Source organism: Penaeus monodon, chromosome 31 (assembly GCF_015228065.2).
Source record: "Penaeus monodon isolate SGIC_2016 chromosome 31, NSTDA_Pmon_1, whole genome shotgun sequence".
NCBI classification, from domain to species: domain Eukaryota; kingdom Metazoa; phylum Arthropoda; class Malacostraca; order Decapoda; family Penaeidae; genus Penaeus; species Penaeus monodon.
Genome location: NC_051416.1, coordinates 30,306,211 through 30,306,493, shown reverse-complemented (window position 1 = coordinate 30,306,493; position 283 = coordinate 30,306,211). Strand labels below are relative to the sequence as shown.

Genomic DNA, 283 nt, shown 5'->3' with positions numbered 1-283 from the left:
CAATCACAGCCATTGCCAGCGATACCTGCAGCAGGGCCGCCAGGGACGCGAGGCGGCAGATCTCCCGCCGCTGCGAGGCAGCCCTTCCGTCCGGGTGGCTGGTCCGCGTGCAACAAAGGGCCCGCCTCCTGCACCTTGCAAATGAAGAGTTGTTTCGGCAATTTCCGGGGAAACGAATTTGTTGATGTTTAAATTTAACGAATAGTTGGGCGGAGGGATGCCCACGGCTCCTTGCGGATGAGGGAATGCCGCGTGCATTCTGATCGTGTGTGGGGATATCACG

The 283-nt window shown here is 59.0% G+C and overlaps 1 protein-coding gene across 1 annotated transcript in view; it reads right to left on the bottom strand.

The window, feature by feature from the left end:
- Nucleotides 1-283, bottom strand: part of LOC119592949 — a 10,856-nt gene that overhangs the window by 7,166 nt on the left and 3,407 nt on the right. The window lies entirely within an intron of this gene.